Raw genomic sequence first — 26,442 nt, 5'->3', positions numbered from 1 at the left:
TATGCTTTTGTTTAGAGTTAAGAATGTTGCCTATAGCCTAAAATATATAAGAGAGCCAGTACTCAAGGTTCTGACCTTTAAGAGTATAAGGGTTTTCCATTCATACAGAGACAAAAAGTGGCAGAACCAAGAAAAACATTGTCTTTATTGGAGGTTTATAGGAACATCATGACCCGACCTATTTGGACAAAAGAGTCCTGCACCAAGAAGCTTGAACAACCAACTTCACCCCTCCCTAACCTTGCCATTAACTATCGAAATGACCCAACAATCCCCCTACTGGCACATACCCTGAGACATCGTAATTCAAAAACACACATGTACTCCAGTGTTCACTGCAGCACTATTTTCAATAGCCAGGACACAGAAGCATCTAAATGTCCATCGACAGAAGAATGGATTAAAATAAGATGCTGTGCGTACATAGAAAAGAATATTAGTCAAAAAAAAAAAAAAAAGAAACAAGATTGGGTCGTTTGTAGCGATGTGGATGAAACTAGAGTCTGTAATATAAAGTAAGTCAGAAAGAACAAAACCAATTTTGGATGTAACTCACATATATATATATATGCCGGAGTCCAACTCCAGCAGCCAAGGATTCAACCTGAAGAGGTGAATGGTGTCGGCGAATGAGACAGCCTCTCAGTTTTCTTGGACTGCTTGTGTATTTCAAGTTTAAGATTCTCTTTTATACTTTTACAAAAACATTAGGCCAGAGGTTTGACATTTTCAGTTCCCCTTCTCCCATTTTTATTATCTCCATAAATCATTGTTGCTCTTCAAACAGAGTTCCTGCTTCAGTGATTCTCTGGAAATCAGCCTTATCATCTATTATCTACCTCTTCTAGTGTGTCCTATAGTTAACTTGTGATTACATTGTAACTCATGCTACATTCCTCCGTTTACTACTTATCTTCCTAAATCCTGTTTGCCCCTAACATCCTGAGCTCACTATCTCTTAAAAAGGCTTCTAGCTATAGTGTCTCTAAAAATTCCTAACTTCTATAAGCTGTAGAAAAATATGCTAACTTTACAACATTCCTTAAATCTTTAACTTCTGTTTTCATTATTTCTAAGCCCTAAATTCAGTAAACTCCTTTGCCATACACATTCTCCTCAGAAATAGGCTTCAGATATCAATCCCTCCCATGGCCTCCAGCTACGGCCTATGTGTTCATCCTGGAACACTCTTTTGTAAAAGTCCTTGAACAAATGTCAATGATTAACTTTATGAATTATTTTCTGAGCACAGCTGCAGAAGACTTTGTGCCTTCTCATGCTCCTCTCAAGAACAATAAGCACCTTAATACTCCTTTTCAGTCAACTCAGCCGAGGAGAGGAAAGGACAAGTCAGAATTACAAGGCCTAACTCCTTCATCCCTGGCCGTGCCTGCGGAATGAGGAGAGGGGGCTGGGGACCGTGCCTCCATTTTGTCAGTAATGCCTAATGCGGCTCCGACATATATATATATATATATATATATGAAATCTAGAAAAACGGTACAGATGGACATCCTTGCAGGGCAGGAATACAGATGTGGAGAACAGGCTTGTGGACACTGGGGGTGGGGGGAGGAGACAGTGGGAGGAGTTGGGAAAGCAGCACTGACGTAATACACGAGACGGACAGCTAGCAGGAGCCTGCTGGCTAGCACAGGGAGCTTGGCTCCGTGCTCTGTGAGGACCTGGGGGGAGGGAGGCTCAAGAGGGAGGGGACACAAGTGTACACACAGCTGATCACTTTGCTGTGCAGCAAAAACTAACACATCATGGTAAAGCGATTATACCCCAATTAAAAAAGTCCAAAACGATTAATGTTTGCTGATACAAAAGTAGAGTCATGGATGCAGTAAACAAACTCATGTTTACCAGGGGTAAGTGCGGAGAGGAGGACGCTGAGAAACTGGGGCTGACATATACACTCTACTGTAGATAAAATAGATGACTAGTAAGTGCCAGCTGTGTAGCTCAGGAAACTCTACTCAATACCCTGTAATGGCCTATATGCAAAAAGAGTCTTTGAAAAAAAAAAAGAGCGGATATATGCACATGTATAACTGATCCACTTTGCTGTACACTCAAAACTAACACAACCTTGTAAATAAGAACAAATAACTGTATGCCAATAAAAACTTGTTTTTAAATATCAATTCAAAAAAAAAAGAATGCTTTGTTGAACCCCTTGGGAGAGTGAGGTTTTGGGGGGCAGGAGCCACTCGCCTCCTTGCGTGGCCCTCCCTCCCTCTGCTCCAGACCCTGACAGTTCAGTATCGTTTGTCTTCACTGCGCATCAGACCCAAGAACTCATGTTCGCTCATGATCTTAAGCAACTAAATTTGCGATGATCTGTCACTCGGCAATGGAAAACACGTATGTCACCCTCCTCTGTATTTCTTGTAAATTAAGAGTTGCTTTTAAAGCAGCATCAGATAAACTTTTTCTGGAAAGAAACAGACTGTAAATATTTTAGGCCTTGCTGGCTGATCCAGCCTCTGTCAAAGCTGCTCGTCTTCCAGGAGGATGAGAAAGCAGCCGAAGGCAACACTAAACAAATTCTTGTGACAGCGCTGCAATGAAGCTTCATTTTGTAAAGCAGATGGCTGGCCGGGATGCGTGCTCCTGGACCTTGCTCTCCCGCCCTGCACTTTCTGTCCTCCCTGGCGCCCCCTTCAGGCTGCCCAGTGCACAGTCCCCGCACCCTGTCCTCCCGCCCACCTGCTGCTGGGAGCGTCCCTGAGAGGCTATTAACACTAATATGCTGCTGTTGCTATGTTTCCAGTCCTGGCTCAGCCATCCCTTATTTTTCACAGCGTTTTAAAATTTACCAAGCTCTGCTGAACGCCTAATTATCACATTTAAGCTTCACAACGGCCGAGCGAGTGGGATGCACCATAGCTCCCATCTTTGAAGAAACGAAAGTGAGACCCAGGGAATTGAATGTCTTGCTAGGCTCACAGATGGCAGGGTCTGAGTCAGGGTTTGAATCCTGGGGAATGTCCAAGCTGTCTCCTGAGAGCTTGCACTAGGGGAGCCTCCTGTACGAGGACTGGGCTCCTTCTCATTGATGGGGGTTGGGGGGTGGGTGGGAATGGGGATGTTATATAACAGAGCCAGGGCAGGGACGTGGCAGCCCTGAGCCTCCCGAGGCTTTTCTAGAGCTCGTGGCAGGATGTGCAGCCTGCTCTGTGCGGCAGCCGGGGTGGGGAAGGACAAAGCTCGGCCGATCCACCCCCTGCATTGGGAGATATTTCAAACCACACAAGCCGCCCCCGCCGTGTTATCCGAGCGGCCCTTGCGGGTGACGCCCTGTCCCGTTTCAGAAGGACTGCCTTGTCACTCGGTGCCGGAGTGGGGCCGGGTCCAGGTGACTCAGGGTCTAAGCCTGGATCTAGCATTTACGGCTTTCGTGACCCGGAGCAAATTGCTCCATCTCTCTGCCTGTAAAATGAGAATGTAAGTCCTGAGTCACCTGGAGGATAATAAGGACCGAATGGGAGCGTGGGTTCAAGGGTGCTTTCCACACCGTGCAGTCGTTTCTGCCCCGAAACTGCCCCCCTCATACCTGCCCTCGGGCACTCACCTGAGCTCTCTGGAACCATGACTGTGTTTGTCCCTGGCACAATCCGTGGGCCCTTCGTGTATTAACAGCCCCTGCTCACTCCGTGTTCCTGGTCTCCCCTCGAGCACAGTGTATAATCCCTGCGCACGCCCTTCTAACCCAAGTCCAGACGCTCCCTGGCCCCTCCTCAGCCCCCATCCCTCCTGGGTCAAGATTACAACTAGCAGTATGCTTTCAAAATCTGTGAGTCTGCTTCTTTTTAGTAAGTAAGTTCACTTAGAGTTACCAAAGCAGAGACTTTGCAGGGAGAGATAAATTAGGAGTTTAGGATTAGCAAACACCCACTATTATGTATATATAATATAATGCTATTATATATAAAATATTATAATATAAAACCAACAAGGACTTACTGTATGGCATGAAAAATTCTGCTCAATATTCTATAATAACTTACATGGGGAAAGAATCTGAAAAAGAATGGATATATATATACATATATATAAAACGGAATCACTTTGCTGTACACCTGAAACTATCAACATTGTAAATCAACTATACTCCAATCAATTTTTTTAAAATAAAAAAACAGTTACAGCTATTCCAATGCCCCTGTGGTTATAGTCACTTGAAAACTGAAGGGAGAAGAAGGAAAATTGGATGAAGATAGGCAAAATGCTATTCCAATGCTCCTGTGGTTATATTCACTTGAAAACTGAAGGGAGAAGAAGGAAAATTGGATGAAGATAGGCAAAATGCACCCACTTCCAGTTATAAATAAGACTAGGGATGTAACGCACAGCATGATAAATATGTGGCCCCATGGACTGCAGCCTGCCAGGCTCCTCTGTCCACGGAATTCTCCAGGCCAGAATACAGAGTGGGTAGCCATGCCCTCGTCCAGGGGATCTTCCCAACCCAGGGACTGAACCCAGGTTTCTCACATTACAGGCAGATTCTTTACCACCTGAGCTACCAGGGAATCCCCATAATTAACCCTGCTGTATGCTACATATGAAAGCTGTTTCGAGAGTAAATCCTACCAGTTTTCATCACAAGAAAAGAAATTTATTTCTTTTATTTTTATCTCTGATGATGGATGTTCAGTAAACTTACTGTGGTCATCATTTCTTGATGTATGTGAGTCAAATTGTCATGCTGTACACATTAAACTTATCCAGGGCTGTATGTCAATTATGGGCTTCCCTGGGGGCTCAGCGGTAAAGAATCCGCCTGCCAATGCAGGAGCTGAGAGTTTAATCCCTGTATCGAGAAGATCCCCTGGAGAAGGAAATGGCAACCCGCTCCGGTATGCTTGCCTGGGAAAATCCCATGGACAGCAGAGCCTGGTGGGCTACAGTCCATGCGGTCGCAAAAGTCAGATACGACTTAGCAACTAAACAACAACATGTCAATTCTATTTCAATAAAACTGGAAGAAAAAGTAAAGTGTACAATTCAAAACAAAGGAAAATTAGAATTCTCCCAGAAAGAAGCCTTCTGGGACATTCAGGCCCCAGCATCACACTGTGGTCCTTACAGGCGGAAGATACTTTCAGGAAGCCCACGAAACCACCGAGAGAGGCCAGGGAGAGGCCAGCGGGCAAAACGCAAGGCAAAACCGCCCTGGCCTCACAGAGAGTGTCTCAACCCCACCTGACTTCACACACTGAGCCTCTGTCAGGAGTCACAAGAAGGTTTTGCTGCTGAAGTCAAGTCTAAGAACCATCCATGGACTCCAGTATTTTCCTACCACAGGAGAGAAAACGGAGGCCCATCGGGGTCCTTGCCACCCAACTATGAGTACAGCCGAAAGCAGACTGAAGCTGACCCCTAAGGCCGCGGCCCCCGGGAGCCCCATGTCAGCTTCCCCACCCTGGTGACAGTCAGGCCTCCTGGAGGCCGGCAGCCACAGGCCACCAGCTGCTTCTCTGGCCTGTTCTCCAGCCCTTCCCTGGAGACCTCAGGCTCTCTGCTGGGATCACTGGGTTAACTTTGGCTTCAAAGATTCTGCGGTGTGAGCAGGCCCAGGAGACCCTGGGCAGGGAGGTCTGAGGCCTTTAGAAACACGGGCCCCCTGCCGCAGCATCCTGGAAGAAAGGAAGGGCGTGCTGGGCAGGGCGCACCCCCAGCTCCCACTGTACCAGCCAATGCCTCCCTCAGCCAGGACGTCAGGAGCATCAGGACCAGTCAGAGTGTGAGCGGCCAGGATGAGGCTGCCGGGGTGAGGGCTGGAAGCGTGTCGCCGAGCCCTGGAGAAGCCCCAGGGTACAGTGGCGGAGGCTGAAGTCTGGGAGCTCGTCGACGCTCACTGTGGTCCGGTTCAGGGTCTCCGAAAGACCCAGCACAGGTGTCTGGAGCCTCCGGGGGAAGCCAGGCCCAGGGGGTCTGCTGGCCGAGAGGCCCTAGCCTCCCGCCCACAGGACAGGGCAGCCCCTGTGCCCGGGTCCTTGGGGCCCTGCTCTCAGGAATGCCTGCGGGGGACACTGTCCGGACCCCAGGGTACCTGCCAGCATCCAGGCCCTCAGACTTCTTCTCCGCCAAAGGGGATGTGATCGTCGGGGCTGTGACCCCCTTACACGCAGTGCTGGGCCAGCCGAAGGTCACCTTCTGGCAGCCTCCATGCCCACGGTGGGTCGTGCTCTTTACCCACGTGGATGGAGGGGAGAGGCGGGGGCAAGTGGAGGAGCCCTCTTGATCGATGCAGGCACTGGGGGACCCCCGGACCCGCCACCCAGCCTCCAAAGCCCCGTGGCAGGGACACCCAGGCAGGGAGGGCCCCTGTGCATTGGGTGGTGGAGACCCTCTCAAGGCTTTCAGTAGATGGAGGAACACCCCCTTCTCACACTGGACGATGCTGTGTGTGTGTGTGCGCACGCTCAGTCGCGTCAAAGTCTTTGCGACACCAAGGACTGAAACCTACCAGGCTCCTCTGTCCATGGGATTCTCCAGGCAAGAATACTGGAGTGGAGAAGATTCCCTTCTCCAGGGGATCTTCCCAACCCAGGGAAGGAGAAGGTCTCCTGCACTGATAGGCAGATTCTTCACCATCTGAGCCACCATAATGCTAACATCCCTTAAACGCGATGGAGAGAAGAGCTAGCAGGTTTAGAGCTAGGAATGTTCCAGAATCATGGGTGCAGGAGCTGCGGTCAGATGTATCTACACACACGTTTCTGGGATGAAAGAGAAGGCAGCCCCAGGCCACGCTTGTCAGCAACTTTCTCCCATGAGTCCAGATTCCACAGATGCCTGAACCATTTCCAAGGCTTCCCTGGTTTCTACCCAGATTTCAGCCTGTGAGCCTGCAGGGTCTATCCAGAAGGGTGCCCAGGAAGTACGGAGCTGAACCCCACTGTCTGCCTTCTGCAGGTCGGTGTGACTTCTTCGTGCCCAAGTCTTTGTCAGAAGCCATCTGGGGCGTCTTCTGCATCCACTCACCGCTCTTTGCTTGTTTCGGTGGCCACCCATCCATGCAGGCGCGTGGCCGTGTGTCCGCCTGGGTACACGGCTGCCAGATTCCACGTGCATCTGTCCCGTTCACCATAGCCTGTGTCGCCCATCTGCCTGTCTCAGCCACACCTGAGCGCCTGTCTCTGGGTGTGTCTGCCCGCCTCTGCGCCTGAGTCGCATGCCCCAGCCCACGGGCCTGCCTGAGTTTGGGGACCTGATGCCGTGTGTGCGTCTGTGTTGCTCTCAGCGTCTCTCTGTATGTCTGGACGCCCTTGTGTGTCCATCCCTTTGTGGGTCACTTTGTCCATCTCGGGGAGGCCGCCAGCCTTTCTCGCTGACGGTCCACTTATGCATGCCTATATTCCCCAGACACCCCAGTCCCCCGAGGCTTCTTTCTTTCAACAGACATACGCCTAAATTCAATCCCACTTCCCTGCCTGCCCTTGCTTGGCCCACGGAGAGACTCCAGAGCTGTTCTGTGTGGCTCTCTACACGGCTACTGACGGATCCAAACACCCTCTGTCTTCCACCCTCTCCAAGATTGGAAGCCCACCTTTTCCTGAACCTTCCAGGGCTTCTCTTCACTGTGTCTGAGGCGGAAGAGGACCCAGCCTTCCTGCCATGGACTGCAGGTCTGCGATTCCTGGCTCTCAGGCGTCAGGCCCTGGGAGCACCCCACCCTGACATCCAAGCGGCTCCGGCCCACGCCCAGCTTTAGCGCGGCCTCCAGCCACCGCTCCCAGGGGTGGTTGGAGGGATGCCCCCGCCAAAGTTCAAGCCCATGGCTAAGCCGCTGGCCTTGTACAGAGTCCCTCGGGTGAGAGACGCACCCGGACAGAGACAAGTGCATGGACCCTCTGACAGGTGCACTGCCGCTGGGTCCAGAAGACACAAGCGTAACGGGTCGCAGGCTGTGACCTTGAAGGTCACTTTCCTCTTCTCAGCCTGGGATTCCCCTCTGCAAAATCGGGGAATGGGTATTGGACTCGATCAGTGGTTCCCTAGTGCCAACCCACAAACTGGCGCTGATCTATAATGACGGTTTCTCTCGTTGGCAACAAGACAGCAAAGAAGCGACAAGGTGCACACGTGTGTCGGTGTGAGGTCACCAGGTTCTTAGACCTTCTTAGATGCCGGCTGTGTTCTTTTTTCTTTTCTTTTTCCTAGCTTGTCGAGATGTAACTGACATACATCACTGCAGAATGGTCTGACTCAGGCATGCGGTGAGATGGTCACCGCAGTGAGTTCAGTTAGCACCGGTCATCTCATCTGCTGCCGCCGCTGCTGCTGCTGCTAAGTCGCTTCAGTCGTGTCCAACTCTGTGCGACCCCAGAGACGGCAGCCCACCAGGCTCCCCCGTCCCTGGGATTCTCCAGCCAAGAACACTGGAGTGGGTTGCCATTTCCTTCTCCAATGCATGAAAGTGAAAAGTGAAAGTGAAGTCGCTCAGTCATGTCCCACCCTCTGCGACCCCATGGACTGCAGCCTACCAGGCTCCTCCATCCATGGGATTTTCCAGGCAAGAGTACTGGAGAGGGTTGCCATTGCCTTCTCTGAGTCATCTCATTTAGATACAATCAAAAGAGAAAGTAAAAAAGAAAAGAAGAAAAATATGTATCCTTGTGATATGTGTATCCTTGTGATGAGAACTCTGGGGATTCACTCTCCTCACAAGTTCATACATGTAACATAAGCAGCTTTAACTGCATCATGCTGAACTTACACCCTAGTACTTTTTATCTCAGAACTGAAACTCTGTACCTTTTCACCTCCTTCCTCCAGTTCCGCCCTCCCCACTCCCTGCCTCTAGTAACCACAAATTTGATCCCATTTTCTGTGATTTTGGCTGCTTTTTGTTTGGAGGATTTTTTTTAGATTCCACATATAACTGAGACCATACAGTATTTGACATTCTGTGTATGACTTATTTCACTTAGCATAAAGCCCAGTGGCTCACACAGTAAAGAATCTGCCTGCAGTGCAGGAGACCCTGGTTCAGTCTAGTCTCTGGATCAGAAAGATCCCTTGGACATGGAAATGGCCACCCACTGCAGTTATTCTTGCCTGGAGAATTCCATGGACAGGGGCGCCTGGCAGGCTACAGTCTGTGGGGCCGCAGAGTCGGACACGACTGAGAGACTGGCACTAATGCCCTCCAGGTCCATTCACACTCTCACAAATGGGGGGTTTCCTCTTTTTTGTGGCCAAATAATGTTCCATTGTGTGTGTGGTGTGTGTATATATGCCATATATAGACACAGATAGCTATAGATATAGATGCCACAACTTCATCCATTCTTCCATTGATGGACATTGTTTCCACATCTTGGATATTGTAGGTTTTATTTTATGGCAAAACTAAAATTTGGCAACCTTAGGCCAAAGTCCCATAATTTTTTTGTTGATTGGTTAAGCAGACTGGGACACATGTTTTCCAACAGCCCCTGACCGAGGGCTGAAGATAGACCCCAAGATTTATAACTCAAGCCAGGAGCATCTCATTGCCTCTCCCCGCCTTTCTCAGTAGGTTGGGAAGTTGAACACATAACAGACCACTCTGCTGAATTCCTTGATGTTTCTGTGAGACATTTGCCTGGACTTGCTGCTGCTGCTGCTGCTAAGTCGCTTCAGTTGTGTCCGACTGTGTGACCCCAGAGACGGCAGCCCACCAGGCTCCCCCGTCCCTGGGATTCTCCAGGCAAGAGCACTGGAGTGGGTTGCCATTTCCTTCTCCAATGCATGAAAGTGAAAAGTGAAAGAGAAGTCGTTCAGTCGTGTCCGACTCTTAGTGACCCCATAGACGGCAGCCCACCAGGCTCTTCCATCCATGGGATTTTCCAGGCAAGAGTACAGGAGTGGACTTGAGTTCTGCCTAATCTTCAGCAAACATTAGATAGGGAAGTAATGTTTATCAAATCAATTTCCAGGCGGAGAATCTACATTCCCCCCAGCATGCCTAGAAGTCTACAGGTAAGTCCACGACTGCTTATTGTGACCTTTAAAAGACACTCGAAGAAATATTAAATATCTTCCCTTCCAGATTCCACTGAGGCATCAAATGCCACAATTATAAAAATCATTCAGTCAGAAGCAAACACTTAATTCTCAATGGCTATTCTTGAGTAATGCATAGCAGTTGTCAGTCATTCACATCCTAGTAAAAGTGAGTTTATCACGTGCTTTTTTTCTGCAATGTGGGTTGAGAGTAACTTCATAATGACTGTATCTATCATTTATTGGACAATCACCATGAGTGGAAACTGCTTTTTAGATTCTTAACAGTATCAAAATTCTTATAAAGAATTAAATTAGAGCATTTTAGATTAAAGATTAAATGAGATCATACATGTAAAATACTTAGAAAATGCCTGATAACTTAGAGAAGTGTTATGTCAGTATTTATTATTATATTCTTTTTTGCTTGTTTGTTTTGGCGATGCCACATGGCTTGCAGGATATCCTAATTCCCTGACCAGGGACTTAATCCGGGTTCCAACAATGAGAACACCAAGTCCTAACCACTGGACAACCAGGGGATTCCTGGCATTTATTTTAATCATGTCATTTTAATTCTCACTACTTTACGAGGTTGATATCACTATCCCCATTTTACAGATGATGAAATTGAGGCTCCAGGAGGAAATGTCACTTGCTCAAAATCAGACAGCTAGTAAGTAGCCGTTTGAGATTCAAAGTCAGGCGATTCAACCCCAGGGCGGAAAAGGGCACAGAAGCAGAGGACGGAACCTCAGCGAAACGAAAATGCTGCCTATTGTGGGGCTGGCTATGATTCCAAATGCTTACCTGCACACTACTCAGGGTGTAGAGTGTTACACTACAACCTCGCGTACCCTGAGACACGTCTGAGGTCGTGGCCTTACCCTCAGAAATGCTCCTGCTCTGGGCCAGAAGGCAAGCATGAACGCAGACAGCCATAAGACCAGGGCGCCCACGCGGCTTTCCAAGGACCTACCAGGAGGACTTGGAGCAGAACAGCCCAGACCCAAGGCTCCGAGCTGGAATGTTGGGCTACAGGGACCTCGGCTCCAAGTCAGATGTCAGGACACTTGGCTGACAGAGAATTCTTTTTCTAGTTTTTTAATTTATGAGAAAAGTCTCGCCAAGATAGCTTAAAAATTACTTTACTAGACCTTCATTGGTGGTGGTGGTTTAGTCGCTAAGTTGTGTCCGGCTCTTGCAACCCCACGAACCCTGCCAGGCTCCTCCATCCATGGGGTTTCCCAGGAAAGAATACTGGAGAGGGTTGCCGTTTCCTTCTCCAGGGGATCTTCCTGACCCAGGGATCAAACCTCATCTCCCGCATTGCAGGCAGATTCTTTGCCACTGAGCCACCAGGGAAGCCCGTACAACAAGACCCGTGTTGCCCTAATTGAAAAAGGTTGAAGTGCAGGAAGTCAGTTCAGTCCTCACGGTTACAGCCTGCTCTGAGGTCCCACTCCAGCAGGGTGGGTGACGTGAGGATCTAAGACCGCCCGCCGCTTCCCGCTGGGCCCCCCTTACCAGCCCCCACGGTCCTCACAAGAACGAGAGAGCCAACATCGCTCCCGGGTCAGGTGCCCCAGTGACAAGGAAAATAAAGCCTCCGGATACACTCAGCACTGGGGTGCCGACGACTGGTCTCAGCTTAGTAGCTCCAAAATCACACGGTTCACATCCAGTCAATAGGTGCTTTCTGAACAACCACTACAGGCCAGGTCATAATCCCCTCGGATACGAATGTGAGTAAGCCCCAGCTGCCAACTTCAAAGGGCTGACAGTCAAGTAGGGCACAGACAATGGCATTACGTCACAGTTCCAGGAAAAAGTGCTCACCCAGGAATGCCTGGTATTGGTGGGGCTGCTCGAGCTGCCCAAAATCACTGTCAAAATCAGACATCACTTATTAACTCAGAATGAGAAATGTGCTTTTCAGCACGACTGACAGCCTTGAGCTGGCTGGTCGGTGTATTCTCTCCCTGCAGAAAAGCCTCTATCCGAAGCCAATGTCTTTTCGGAAGGATGAACCATGAGCCTGGAATTGGAGCGTATGGAAGAAACTGGACCAGCCTCGCTATGAAATCAGACCCGCGACCAGAACGCTTGGCTCAGCTGGGACATCACTCAGGCAGGTTACGTCTTCAGCTGACGGTACTGTAACCTGTCTGGTTGTTACATTCCAGCCCCGAGGATACACCTGGCCCACTTCCTAGGTCTCCACAGCATCACAGCCCAGTGGGTCACTTGTGACGTGAGGCTGACCTCTGCCAGTGAAGTTCATTTTCCCCAGGGCCAGCCTGGGAGGCCACAGGCTCCTAGGTCCATGAACTCAGGGTGTCTGCATTGTCCCTCTAAACACGGGGGACCCCACTCCGTGGCATGGTATCTTCATTTTGCTAAAATTCAACGGCGCCCCAAATGGACTACATCTTAAGAAATGCTTGAGCATTTGGCAACAGTCCTTGTTTTTTCCAACTCTGCTTCTGTAAAACCCCAGAGTTCATCCAGTCAAAGGACCTGGTAGAAATTCTCCTGGTTTCACGTGAATCTCAGGATGCAAACCAGCAGAGGGAACCAGTAGAGATGGGCTGGGAAGCAGAAGCGCTAGAAATGATGAAGGACCCTGGCTTCAAAGTCAGGAAACCTGGATTTGAATCCTAAAAACATCTTACTCATTATTCGATCCTGACCAATTAAGGCATCCCTTTGGAGCTCCACATTCCTCACCTACAAGACAAAGATGACAAAGATATATCTTAGAGTCATTGTGGGTGTTAACAATGGAATAATCAGTGCCTGGTGTATAACAAATGCTCATAAATGTTAGGCACTTCCCAGGCAGCGCAGCAGTAAAGAATCTGCCTGCCAAGGCAGGAGACACAAGAGACGTAGGTTCCATCCCTGGGTCGGGAAGATCCCTTGGAGTTGGAAATGGCAACCCACTCCAGTAGTTAATGGTTGTTGTTCTTAACAATAATAATAGATTGTAACAATAATGATAAGATTCTAACAATAATGTTCTAACAATAGAATGAGTGTAATGAAAGATTCTAACTATAAGGATAAGACTCTAACAATAATGCTAGCAATGTAAACTTGGAAGGAGCAGCTACCTTTTGAGAAAAGCCAGTTCCCAAGCCCTCTGTGTCATCTCGGCTAGTCTAGGGCCGGAGAGTCACCAAAGACTGTTAAGTGAAAGAACCTGTCTGCATACACCTGGTGGAACAGCTTCCCTAACAGGCAGGGAAAGCCTGAGACGGTAAACCCTGCCTGGAGTAGCCTGGACGACCTCCAGGAGGAGGGGAGGGAGACGAGGAGAAGGACTAGCGAGAAGGGCATGCGTTCATTCAGGCGCTCGACCGCTAAGACCTGTTCAATGGGGCCTGCTTAAAGTATAATGGGGGGAGGGAAGACTTGAGCTCAAACCATCTGAGACAGAAGGAGCTCTGTGATGTGATGATGAGATAAAGGCCAGGGTCCGGGGGCTGGCAGGGGGCGGGAAGCAAGAACTCAAGCCCAGCCTGAGGAGCAGGCATCAGGGAAGGCTTCATACGGTGCCACTCAATAGACAAGTCATATTTTATTTAGTCGTCATGCTTCTCTATGAAAAAAAAATTCTTTTAATTCTGTGAGAGTTTCTTAGCTTTTTTTTTCATTAGCATATAATCACTTTACAATGTTGTTAGGTTCTGCTGTACAACGTGAATAAGATACATGCTGTGCTTAGTTGCTCTGTCTTGTCCAACTCTTTGAGACCCCATGGACTGTAGCCACCAGGCTCCTCTGTCCATGGGATTCTCCAGGCAAGAATACTGGAGTGGGCTGCCATGCCCTCCTCCAGGGGATCTTCCCACCCTGGGGATCAAACCCAGGTCTCCTGCATTGCAGGCGGATTCTTTACTCTCTGAGCCACCATATGTTCCCGCATTCCTGAGCCTCCCTTCCACTCCCTTCGTCAGCCCCACCCCTCTAGGCCATCACAGAGCACCAAGCTGAGCTCACCGGGCCACACGGAAGCTTCCCACTGGCTGTCCATCATATTTCACACACGGCAGTGCACACGTCAGGCTTCTCAGGTGGCTCAGTGGTAAAGAATCTGCCTGTCAACGCAGGACACAAAAGAGACAAGTTCAGTGCCCGGATCAGGAAGATCCCCTGGAGGAGGGCATGGCAATCCCCTCCAGTATTCTTGCCTGGAGAATCCCATGGACAGGGGAGCCTGGCCGGCTACCGTCCATGGGGTCGCAAAGAGTCAGACATGACTGAGCGACGAACACTTTCACTTTTTTAGACAGGGTTACAGGTGAAACGTCTGGGACGGCCACAGTAAGAAGCTCCTGCTCCCTGTCACGGGAGGAGGAAGTAGTGGGAGAGGTCCTCCCACTAGAACTGTGGTCTTTCTCAGACGAAGGAAGACACGGCCAACCCACAGCTGAGCAGAGGGAGCGTCTGGGAGCGTGAATTCTCAACCCTGACTCTCCTCCCAGCCCCAGTCTCTGGTCAAGCCTCCAACCAGCGGAGAGAGGGCAGGGCAGCCCACGGACGAGGTCCACAGAGGTCAGGACACTGGCACCCAGAGGACTCAGACAGCTGGGGAGCTCATCCCGACAGCAAGCAGAGAGCTCCAGGCTCTAGTCTGTTTCTGCTGTTGCTGGTTTTCATTCTTGTTGGAGTGAGTAGTGAACTTGCATGCTGTGTTAGCTTCAGGTGTACAGCGGAGTGAGTCAGTCACACCTGTACATGTACACACTCTTTTCAGATGTGTTTTTTCATTCCAGAGTACTGAGTAAAGTACCCTGTGCTATACAGTAAGTCCTTATTGTGTGTGTGTGTGTGTGTGTGTTAGTCACTCAGTCGTGTCCAACTCTTTGGGACCCCATGGACTGTAGCCCACCAGGATGCTCTGTCTATGGGATTCTCCAGACAAGAATACTGGGGTGGGTTGCCATTCTCTTCTCCAGGCAAGTCCTTGTTAGTTGTATATTTTAAACATAGTGTGCGACACACTCCTCTTAGCTAGAGTAGTCTAACCTCTCACGTTTACTCTGATTGCCAACGTGTTATTTCTCCCTCTTATACAATGTTCTCTTTTATGTGCTTTGTCATAACTTTTTACTAATAAATAATAAACCCTGTTAGGAGAAATAATAAGTAGAAAAGCACTTTTATTTCTTAGAAGGGATGCTTATGCATTCATTTACTATTGCTATTATTATAGTTTTCTATTTATTATAGTTTTTTCTTGTTTTTTTCCCAATTTTTTCCTAAATTTCTTGAAACGTCCTAATTATTTAAATATATTTTCCTTACACTGCTTGGGAAGTTCTAAATCCTATTTCAGTTCTTCCGATAATAACCCTTTTTAATTCACTTGAACTTTTATTTCTCAGTGTCAAGAACTATACAATATTGAAACATAAAACACTTATTAACAGCATACCTTTACTTCTCTGCTTCTTTCACCAGCACCCTAAGATATATTCTTTAGCCCATTGCATTCCTTCTGAAGGTGAATTGGCTTCTCCAGCCTGAGCCTATAGGCTTTGAAATAACCTTGACAAGAGACAAAATTAAAAATAAAAGACAGACAGACACGGAATCATAAATACCTCATGATACGTCTTACATGATAACCTAAAATAGTCAGACTCCTAGAAGCAGAGAGTAGTAACAATGGCTGGAAGGAGGGAAGAGGGAAGAGGCTGGAAGGATGGGAAAAAAGCAGGGATATCAGTCAAGGAGTGCAAATTTTCAGTTACGCAAAAGAAACAAGTCCTAGAGAGCTGCTGTATAGCGTAAAGCCTGCAGTTAACAATGCTGTATTGTGTGCTTAAAAGTTAGCCAAGGGACCCCTGGAGTCCCCACCCCTGCCCAGGCGCCAGCCACCTCCGACAGCCCGAACCAGCAGCCCAAGCTCCAGATGAGGGTCCCTGCCGTCAGGTTAAAGACGCCCACCAAACCTCCGTGCCCCTAGTTGGGACAGAGGGGCAGCCCCAGGCGGGCTACCTGTGTGTTCCACCGTCCCACCAAAGGAATAGACTTTATTTACTGAACCCTGGGAAGGGGTCCTGTGGGATGTTCAGCACCTGGAGCAGCAATCCTCAGCGAACACCCTTTCTGTGTTACGTAACTGATTGAAAAAGTGACAGTGGAAGTTTTTCCTAGATCAGATCAGATCAGATCAGTCGCTCAGTCGTGTCCGACTCTTTGAGACCCCATGAATTTCAGCACGCCAGGCCTCCCTGTCCATCACCAACTCCCGGAGTTCATTCAGACTCACATCCATCAAGTCAGTGATGCCATCCAGCCATCTCATCCTCTGTCATCCCCTTCTCCTCCTGCCCCCAATCCCTCCCAGCATCAGAGTCCTTTCCAATGAGTCAACTCTTCGCATGAGGTGGCCAAAGTACTGGAGTTTCAGCTTTAGCATCATTCCTTCCAAAGAAATCCCGGGGCTGATCTCCTTCAGAATGGACTGGTTGGATCTCCTTGCAGTCCAAGGGACTCTCAAGAGTCTTCTCCAACACCACAGTTCAAAAGCATCAATTCTTCGGCACTCAGGCTTCTTCACAGTCCAACTCTCACATCCATACATGACCACTGGAAAAACCATAGCCTTGACTAGACGAGCCTTTGTTGGCAAAGTAATGTCTCTGCTTTTGAATATGCTATTTGGTTGGTCATAACTTTCCTTCCAAGGAGTAAGCGTCTTTTAATTTCATGGCTGCAGTCACCATCTGCACTGATTTTGGAGCCCAGAAAAATAAAGTCTGACACTGTTTCCACTGTTTTCCCATCTATTTCCCATGAAGTGATGGGACCGGATGCCGTGATCTTCGTTTTCTGAATGTTGAGCTTTAAGCCAACTTTTTCACTCTCCACTTTCACTTTCATCAAGAGGCTTTTGAGTTCCTCTTCACTTTCTGCCATAAGGGTGGTGTCATCTGCATATCTGAGGTTATTGATATCTCTCCCAGCAATCTTGATTCCAGCTTGTGTTTCTTCCAGTCCAGCGTTTCTCATGATGTCCTCTGCATATAAGTTAAATAAGCAGGGTGACAATATAGAGCCTTGATGAACTCCTTTTCCTATTTGGAACCAGTCTGTTGTTCCATGTCCAGTTCTAACTGTTGCTTTCTTCAAACCCATCAAGTTGAATGTTCATTATGCACAGCTTTTTGAATGGGGAAAAAAATGTTTTTAATAATAATGGTCAGAGAAGGGAGGAATAAGGCCAAGCACCTGGTGTCTATGAGAACATGAGTGGATACTCAGCAAGGGGACTGGTGGGCGTTCTAGCCAGGAATGCACACCCTGGACCTCCCACAGGTGGGCCATGGGCCTAAGCATCCCCCTTTCTGGGATCACTTCCAGTTCCCGTCCTTCCTACGCGTGGTGCCCGGCAGCGCCCACCGGCCCTCGGTCCTGGCCAAGCTCTTGAGTCACTTTCACTGGCCCCGAGGGGGCCTGGTGGGCTCTGACAATGGCAGCCTCGAGCGGCCGGAGCAGCAGCTGCAGGCAGAGATCCCGCGCGTGGGCTGCCGCGTGGCCTCCTCCAGGGGGCTGGGCCGCCGGGGCTGCAGCATCGCCTCCTGCCCCACAGCCACGGGCATCGTCTGTGACTGGTCCCACTTCCACTCCAGGCTCCTGGCCGAGGCCATGGGAAGAAGGTGACCCAGAGGACATGGGTCTCCACCTCCTTCTCCTGCAGGCCGTGGGGCCCAGGGCCTGCTCAAGGGCAGCTTGAGCCTGAATGTATCCTCGGGAGCAATGCCCGACTTTGCGGATTTCCTGTTGGTGCCCCGCCCGGCTGGGTACCCTGGCAGCAGTCTGATGAGGAAACTCTGGGAGGAGCTGCAGGGATGCAGGTGGACCCGATTTGGGGCGTCCACCCCAAGGCCCAGAGAAGGCACTCAGAACTGCAGGGGGGCTTGAGAAGGCGACAGCTGCCCACCTGTCTGCCTTCAGACGTCCGGATCTGACTGCCACTTACCAAGCCTGCTGGGTGCCCATTGGAACATGATGACTTGCTGCCCAGGAAAGGGACCCTTCCTGGGAGGTGCTCGTGCCAGTTCACAGAATGCCAGGCCTTGCCAGGTGAGCAGCCAAGACCCTTGCCCAGACCCTGTTCATCTCAGAGACCTGCAGACAGGCAATGACGCCTAGTGGAAGGAATACTGAACTTAGAGCCAAAGGGACTAAGACTCAGGTACCTTATTACCGGGCTCCCCAGGCAGCACTAGTGGTAAAGAACCCGCCTGACAATGCAGGAGACACAAGAGGCATAGGTTCCGTCCCTGGGTCAAGAAGATCCCCTGGAGTAGGGAAGGACAACCCACTCCAGTGTCCTTGCCCAGAGAATCCCAGAAACAGAGGAGCCTGGCGGGCTACAGTCCGTGGGGCTGCGAAAGAGTCAGACACGACTGAAGTGACTTAGCACACACCTCATTATTAAAGATACCAGGGGTCTAGCTGTAGAAGAAAGAACTGGCTCCTACTGGCAATGCGAGTCTTTGTAAAATTTTCAGAAATTATGCAAATTGTTTGCTAAACCATGGAAATCAGCAAACACTAAAATCCCAGCTCTTTTCCCCAGAAAGCCAGTTGTTAAACATTCAGCAGCACACCACTGCAAATATCCAAGCAAAGTTATAGGAACGAGGTCAGAATAGAAGAAAAGTCCTCCTAATTTTAAAAGAATGTCTTTGACTAGGCACAGCATTTTAAAAATAGGTTTCGAGTAATTTTATCAATACTTAGATCATGTGAGTTCTTGTAAGACTGTAGCAGTAGCAATAGTTAACATTTTGAGTACTGTTCTATACCACGTGATGCTTCAAGCACCTTGTATGTATTGATATTAATGCATTTCCTCTTTGTGATGACTTTATAGACAGGTCCTCTTTTAGGTAGAATTTCATATCCAAGGTCACACACCTGCTTCAAGGCAGAGTCAGAAGTCATGCCAGGCAGCCTGGCGGCAGAGTCTGGGCACTGCCCCTCAAAGCTGAAGAATTCCAGGAATCTCCCATGAGTCTATACCCAGGTTCACCCACAAGCCGCGTAATCTGCTCAGCCTCCCTCCTGTATTCTTATAGGGCTTCCATAACTACTTCAACAAATGTGTGTTTATGCCACAAGTATTTATGAAGTGACTTTCATGCATTTTGGAGCAAGGAGGCAGGGATACAAAAATGCTCAAAATGTGTGCTTGCCTTCAAAGTGTTTACACTCTAGTTGGAAAGAGTAATAAATAATCACACATACCAGATATGAGAAGGGATGGCAGGAGTGGGAAAGTGATCCAGTTGGTTCAAACCATGGGACAGACTAAGGAAAAAAAAAAAAAAAAAGCAAAAAGGAAAGGTTGGAAAGGCCAGAGGAAGCTCTATTATAGATATCGTCAAAGGTTTTCTTAGAGTTCCAGCTTTCTAGATAAGATCACAACCTAATCAGAGAACTGAAGGCAATCCCATCTTCTCCAAAGGTGTTAAAAGACCCAGAAGCACCCGCACTAAAGTCTCAGGTGGGCTCCTAAAGGAACTTTGCCTGACCTGCCTTTTCTACTTGTTAAGTTATTCCCAGAAGGAAATAAGAGTGGGGCTTTAATAGTCACATAAGCTGAGGTTCTTCCAGCTATGAAATGTGTGGGATGCACTGAAACATATTCCTCGGGCTATACCGTCTTTTAATCACAAGCCTTCTCTGTCGGCCGCACTGCTGGGATGAACACGGCGGCGCTTTGAAGGCGGGTCTCAGCTTTTGTGTCCTACCTCCCAACCGTGTCTGGCACAAAGGAGGAAGCTTCATAATCTGGAAGGACAGATGGTGCAGAATTGGATGGATGGAGACACCTGTGTTCATAAGACCAGCCTGTGAGTGAACTGATTTATGCAAGACCCAATGCTTCCAGGTTTCCAGTAACTCAACTCTCACTCCCCTCTTTATCACGGGTTAGCACAAACTTGGAAGATGAGATAACCTGTCAGCAAGGGTTAGCAGGGTTGTTTTGTTTTGTTTTGTTTTGTTCATAAAATCGCCTTCCTCCAAGGGCTGGCAGGCACAGTCCCCGATGTGGAGGAAGCCCCACCCCCGGCTCGCACCTTGCCTGTGCTGCTCCTAAGTAGTTCTTTCCTTCTGCCTCTGTCTCCATCTCACATGCTGCATTATATCCAAAAGGTTCGTCTCACCACTGAAGCCCAGGAAGGGGTTTTCTTCACCCAAGACGGGAAGATGCCAGCCACGTTTGACATTAAGAACATCTACCTCCTCCCAGACCAGGGTGAAGAGACCACGATGGTTGGACATTTTAAGCTCAGATCTCCTCCTGGACAAGAGCTGCTGGTAAATGACCGTAATGTCATCTGGGCAGAGGGACCCTCAGCGGTGAAGGCAGAGATCTCCGTAAGGGCCAGGCCCACAGCTCCTCTCACCGCCCAGCACCCAGCACAGACTGTTACGTTGAACTGACAGGACACTTGTAGGGCAGACCATTGACCTACACAACTCCGAGGCTGTTCGCAAATAAAACCTTCCAAAATCATTCTCTGGCTCCCAAAACAAAAGAGCTAGCTAAAGGCAAAAGTAATTAATAAATTATATACATGTGTAATATATATATAGATAAATTACGTATAAGCTCATTAAATGCCACTTTGTATCGTCAGAAGCATGATTGCATAATATTAAACAATACAGATTGAGAAAACATTTAAATATTTTTGCTATTGGACATTACACTGTTTTCCAATTTTTTTCCATTTAAATACCTCCATTGTGTTATAACTTGTGCATACATACTTAAGATTACCTCTGATTACTTGAAAGTATAATAAATACTTAGAAGTGGAATTTGGGATCAAAGAGTCTTATACATTATTACAGAATTACATGGCTTCTTATCAGAGGAAAAAATTGAGAGTTGAACTTAAAATCAGAAAAACAGGCTTGAATCTCAAGTTGCCACTTATCAGCTATATAATCACAGGCAAATTCTTTTGTTTCTTGACTTAATGTGTAAAATAAGAACAATCACTATGTTATCAGGTTATTATGAGAATGAAAAAATTAATACTTAAAAACACTTAGCAAAGATACTAAGATACTTCAAAATAGTCAGCAAAGAAAAGTATACATAATTGTCAATTCGAGTTTATCCTGAGATAGCGATGTATGTATCTGGAGCTGCTACTGTTTTATTTTTATTTTTTCATTTGGAGTATAGTTGATTTACAGTGTTGCCCTCATTTCAAGTGTATTGCAAAGGGAATCTGTTATGATGCACATGTATCCACTCTTTATAGATTCTTTTCCCATATAAGCCATTACAGAGCATTGAGTAGAATTTCCTGTGCTATACAGTAGGTCCTTATTAGTTATCTATTTTACATATAGTATTGTGTTTATGGGAGAAGGCGATGGCACCCCACTCCAGTACTCTTGCCTGGAAAATCCCATGGACAGAGGAGCCTGGTAGGCTGTAGTCCATGGGGTCACGAAGAGTTGGACACAACTGGGTGACTTCCCTTTCACTTTTCACTTTCATGCACTGGAGAAGGAAACGGCAACCCACTCCAGTGTTCTTGCCTGGACAATCCCAGGGACGGGGGAGCCTGGTGGGCTGCCGTCTCTGGGGTCGCAGGGTTGGGCACGACTGACGCGACTTAGCAGCAGCATCATACAGTGTGTGTATGTCAACAGCAGTCTTCCCGTTTATCCCTGTCACCTTACCCCCTGGTAACTATAATTTTGTTCTCTGTATCTGTAACTCTATTTGTTTTTTAGATAAGTTCATTTGTATCCTTTTTTAGATTTTACATATAAGCAATACCATATGATATTTGTCTTTCTCCGTCTAAATTACTTCACTCAGTATGACAATCTCTAGGCCCATGCATGTTCCTGAAAATGGCGTTATTTTGTTCTTTTTTATGGTTGAGTGATACTCCATGGTGTGTGTGTGTGTGTGCATATATATATACACACACCACATCTCGTTTATCCACGCCTCGTTGGTGCCCGTTTACACTGCATCCATGCCCTGGCTTTTGTAAATAGTACTGCAGTGAATATCTGGGTACATCTATCTTTTTGAATTATGGTTTTCTCTGGGTATATATACACCTAGGAATGGGATGGCTGGATTGTTAGCCTTGTACCTTATGTTGGGAAATAGATAATGGATACCAAGCTTGTTTGCACAATGGGAAAATGACACATAGAGCCCCATTTGCCCTTTCCCTGACCCCTAGTATCTAAGGTTACCAGGTAGGGGACTGCTAATTTAAGTGCAGTTGCAGCTCAGATATCATGCCATACTTCTTGCAGTTCTGTCCAATTCATCCCGGAAGGGTTTAGCATCCCCTTATCTGAGTATCCATAACATTTTCCACATGGTTCTGTAATAAGAAAGAGTAAGAAAATTACTGTAACGAGTATAAATGTCTTGTCCCCCGTCTCAGTGATTGCAGCCTGGTCCCTTCGGGCCTCACCTTAGTCTTGTGGGTCTGTTTCCACTCGTGTGACAGGTCAATGGCTGAATTCTTCCCCCATCCTGCAGGAAGAAGCAAGGGGGCTGATGAGCACGGGGGCAGAGTGCTCGCGTTGGTGGACGCAAGCTACGGCATTCGGAATGGGTGGACAGCAAGGGCCCACTGCAGAGCGCAGGGAACCATATCCAGCCTCCTAGGGTAAGCCACGATGTAAAGAACAAGAAAAAGAATGCGTGTGTGTGTGTGTGTGTGTGTGCACACGCGCATGTGCGCGTGCTCAGTCACTCAGTCGTGTCCGACTCTTTGTGACCCCATGAACTGTAGCCCTCCAGGCTCCTCTGTCCATGGGATTTTCCAGGTGGGAATCCTGGAGTGGGCTGCCATTCCCTCCAGTATATACACACATATGAGGGAGAGAGACTGCCACAACGTTGTCAATCAACTATACTTAAAAAAAAAAAAAGAGTAAAAATAAGCAAAAACAAATGTTAAGGGAGCAGACTCCCAGGGAAGAATTGAGTACCATTACTTCACATACACAAAGGGTGGGCCCCTTTGGGGTCATCACTCAGGTGTCTTCCCCCTCGTTTCTTCTTCCCCAGACCAAACAATCCTCTTACCAGAGCTTCCCAAGAAAGTTCATTCTGCAAGCATGACCTGAATCTCAGCTGCTCTCAATTTAGAAAGACTCTGCTTCCCAGGGCACACTGGCAGTATCTGGAGCCGTCTGGGGTTGTCACTTGCGGGGGCTGCTGCTGGCATTCAGGGGATAGAGGCTGGGGATGCTGGTAAACCCATTTTGATTTGCATTTCTGTGATAATGAGGGATGTTGTACCCTGTGATGCACAGCACAGCCCTTCACAGCGAAGGAAGATCAGTACCTAACGTCGGTGATGCTGAGGGCTGAGAAGCCACACGCTCGTGCCTTGGCTCCTGTCTGTAGTCTTTGTTTCTGATGCACGGTTGATTGGTGTCTCAGTTCTGTTTGGGTTGGGGGAAAATAAGACCCTTGAAATAAAAGTTAAGGAATTTAATGAGCCCACCGTTGAGGATGAACTTCCCAGAACATTCAGAATATTATCCTAGTTACTAGAATTTGTTGTGCAATCACAATGGTCAGGGCATTGTAGTAGGGCTTCCCTGCATCCACTCATTATTTCCTCATACAAGCTTCAAGATAGATATAATTGCTACCCCCAGTTAATGGAGGAGAAGCAAAGGCTTAGAGAGCTTAAACCCAAGGTCACTCAGCTTATAAACAGCAGAACGAGAATTTCAGCCCAACATCTGGGAGCCAGCCCTCTGTCTATGGAGCAATGATTCTAGTTCTTTCTTCTCCTTGAGATTTATTGGTTCCCGTTCAGTTCAGTTCAGTTCAGTCGCTCAGTCGTGTCCTACTCTTTGCGACCCCATGGACTGCAGCACGCCAGGCCTCCCTGTCCATCACCAGCTCCCGGAGCTTGCTCAAACTCGTGTCCATCAAGTCAGTGATGCCATCCACCCATCTCATCCTCTGTCGTCCCTTTCTCCGCCTGCCTTCAGTCTTTCCCAGCATCAGGGTCTTTTCAAATGAGTCAGTTCTTCGCATCCAGTGACCAAAGTATCGGAGCTTCAGCTTCAGCTGGTTCCCCATAGACTGTGACATCTTACGAACTTATTTTTACCTGTTGATCCCTCCCTAATACCCTACACAGTACCTGATACATGGAATACATTGATAACTGAGCAAGAAAGGCAGGGAAGGGGAAGAGGAAAGGAATAAAGAAAGGGAGAAGGAGGTAAAGAGCGTTTTTAATTTTTTTAAGGTGAGGGAGGAGAGAGAGAAAGAAAGGAGAGGGAGGGGCCAGTCAGTGAGAATGGCGCTGAGCACTGCCCTGGGGCTGACGGCGCAGGTGCCGGTCAGCCTCCCCCGCTTCCCTCGTGCACCGTCTCCTCCTTTGCGCAGGTGCCCGCCCCCCTCTGCAGTGAAAATGTCCTGCGGGAGCCAGGAAGCCAGCCCTACCTGAGAAGGCAAATTGCTGCTCTCGCTGCCTTCCCTGCCCCAGAGGAGAGATGTCCACGGCACCAGGGAAAGAGGGAAGCTGGCCCTCAGTCGGCGGGCGGCCAGCGAGCAGTCAGGGGAGGTTTCAGATGAGAGCTGATATTTACATCAAGGAAAAAAGGTGTTACTGCTCAGTCATGTCTGACTCTCTGCAACTCCATGGTCTGTCCATGGAATTCTTCAGGCAAGAATACTGCAGTGGGTTGCCATTCCCATCTCCAGGAGATCTTCCCAACTCAGGGATTGAACCTGGGTCTCCTGCATTGCAGGCAGATTCTTTACTTTCTGAGTTACCGAGGAAGCCCACATCCAGGAAAGATTTTTTTAATGGGAAAAAAATCCAGGGAAGAGGAGATCAAAAGATGGTGTCAATATGCCCTTCGCACATGCTACCTTATGACCTTTTATGGTTACACATTCATTCTTTCTTTCATCAACCATGAGTTTGTCCAAATTTTGTACCTATTTTAATGTCTGGCATGTAGTAGGCACTCCATAAATATTGGGAGAAAGCCCCCCAGTGATTTTTTTCATTTTTTTTTATCAGAGTATAATTGCTTTACAATGCTGTGTTCGTTTCTGAGGTACAACAAAGCGAATCAGCTACGTGTATACATATATCCCCTCCTTGAATCTCTCTCTCACCCCCGACCCCCCCCTCTAGGTTATCACAGAGCACCGAGCTGAGCCCCGCTGGTGATTTAATCTATATTTTACTAAGATGGCATGCATTCAACAGATAACAACTGGCGTCTATTGTATAGGTGCCAAGGTGGTGAGGCCCAGTCTTGGCCCCACAGAACTCGTGATCTGCTAAAGGAGAAGGATCATTGTATAATAGAAACTTGGCTCAAAGTTAATATTCATCGCTTCAATCAGAGCTCAAGCACTGAGTCATGAAAGCAGAGAGAAACAACCAGTTCTAATGGAGGATAGGTAGGGAGACTTTTCACCAGAGGGGGTGACGTGTGATATAGGCCTTGAGCAACAGGTATTGTTTCAAAGGCAGTGAAACTTGATAAGGACAGTCCTGGGCAAGGAATAAATTAGGGAAATCTTAGGCATGAATGCAGTGAGCCTAGGGTGACTTGAGTCTAGACTGAGATTCGAGATGTAGGAAGCAGGTGGTCACATCACAGAAGGCCTTACTTGCCAGACTCGGAAGCGTGAACTTTGTTCTGTAGGACATAGGGAGCCACTGAATCACTCTATTAGAGAAGCAGTGGGTGTTTCGATATGTGTTTGGGGTGGTGGGTGCACTGAAAAGGAAAGAGATAGGGTTGGGAAGACCAGGGTCAGAATCCAAATGGAGGAAAGAGGTGAATGGGAATATATTGCTGCTCCGGTGCTCTAGCCACAAAGCCGATCAGCTCACTACAGAAAGCAAAGCTCTGAAGAGTTCTATCAAAGCTGTGATTTAGAAAAGCATGGAGACTTCCCTGGTGGCCCAGTGGTTAAGACTTTGCCTTCCAATGCAGGGGGTGCAGGTTCCATCTCTGGCAGGGAGTAAAGATCCCATGTGCCTTGCAGCCAAAAACCAAACCATAAAACAGAAGCAATACTGTAACAAATTCAATAAAGATTTTTTAAATGGTCCACGTCCGAAAAAAAAAAACTTTAAAAAAAAGGATAACTCCATAAAAAAGGAGAGTCGATGTATGTAGGTGGTAAGCATTCCCATAAATATTCCTTACGTAAAATAGGCTGATGAATAAGTGCAGAGCTAAATTAGCTGTGGCTACCAACTGCAACACTGCCACCGCGGCTGGTCAGTTCAGAGGGACAGTGCGTCCGGAGGTTGCCGAGTCACTGCTGTTTCACTGTAGCGTGAGGCATGCAGAGCCGCAGCTGTCAGGATTTCCGCCACCTGTGTTTCTGGCCCTGAACCTGGGGACATCAGG

The 26,442-nt window shown here is 48.1% G+C and overlaps 1 long non-coding RNA gene across 1 annotated transcript; it reads right to left on the bottom strand.

Annotated features, from left to right (window-relative positions):
- Positions 1-10,396: 10,396 nt before the first annotated feature.
- On the bottom strand, positions 10,397-25,174 carry LOC109568747 (uncharacterized). Its single transcript, XR_011570965.1, has 7 exons — positions 24,503-25,174; positions 23,382-23,481; positions 22,500-22,561; positions 19,276-22,406; positions 15,449-15,561; positions 14,011-14,108; positions 10,397-12,735 (listed from the first exon to the last, which is right to left on the bottom strand). It is a non-coding gene; the product is annotated as an uncharacterized lncRNA (long non-coding RNA).
- Positions 25,175-26,442: the final 1,268 nt, after the last annotated feature.

Source organism: Bos indicus, chromosome 15 (assembly GCF_029378745.1).
Source record: "Bos indicus isolate NIAB-ARS_2022 breed Sahiwal x Tharparkar chromosome 15, NIAB-ARS_B.indTharparkar_mat_pri_1.0, whole genome shotgun sequence".
Taxonomy (NCBI): Eukaryota; Metazoa; Chordata; class Mammalia; order Artiodactyla; family Bovidae; genus Bos; species Bos indicus.
Note: the sequence above shows the minus strand (reverse complement) of the source record. Positions and strands in the feature narration are given on the sequence as shown.